Source organism: Rhagoletis pomonella, unplaced genomic scaffold, assembly GCF_013731165.1.
Source record: "Rhagoletis pomonella isolate Grant_MI unplaced genomic scaffold, Rhpom_1.0 Rhpom_scaffold_00001, whole genome shotgun sequence".
In the NCBI taxonomy this organism is placed as follows: domain Eukaryota; kingdom Metazoa; phylum Arthropoda; class Insecta; order Diptera; family Tephritidae; genus Rhagoletis; species Rhagoletis pomonella.
The window spans coordinates 24248853-24249158 of record NW_023458555.1 but is presented as its reverse complement, the minus strand read 5'-3'; positions in this window follow the sequence as shown (position 1 = coordinate 24249158).

Genomic DNA, 306 nt, shown 5'->3' with positions numbered 1-306 from the left:
AAGTATTTAGGTTAGACATCTGAAATTTGGTGAGGGGTTATATGAGAGCGATCCCTACCACCTCCAAAAAAACTGGGGATAACGAAAAAGGGGGCGTGGCACCTCCCATACGAATGAAATTTTTCACAGTCCATATCTCTGGAAGTATTTAGGTTAGACATCTGAAATTTGGTGAGGGTTTATATGAGATCGATCCCTACCACCTCCAAAAAAACTGGGGATAACGAAAAAGGGGGCGTGGCACCTCCCATACGAATGCAATTTTTCACAGTCCATATCTCTGGAAGTATTTAGGTTAGACATCTG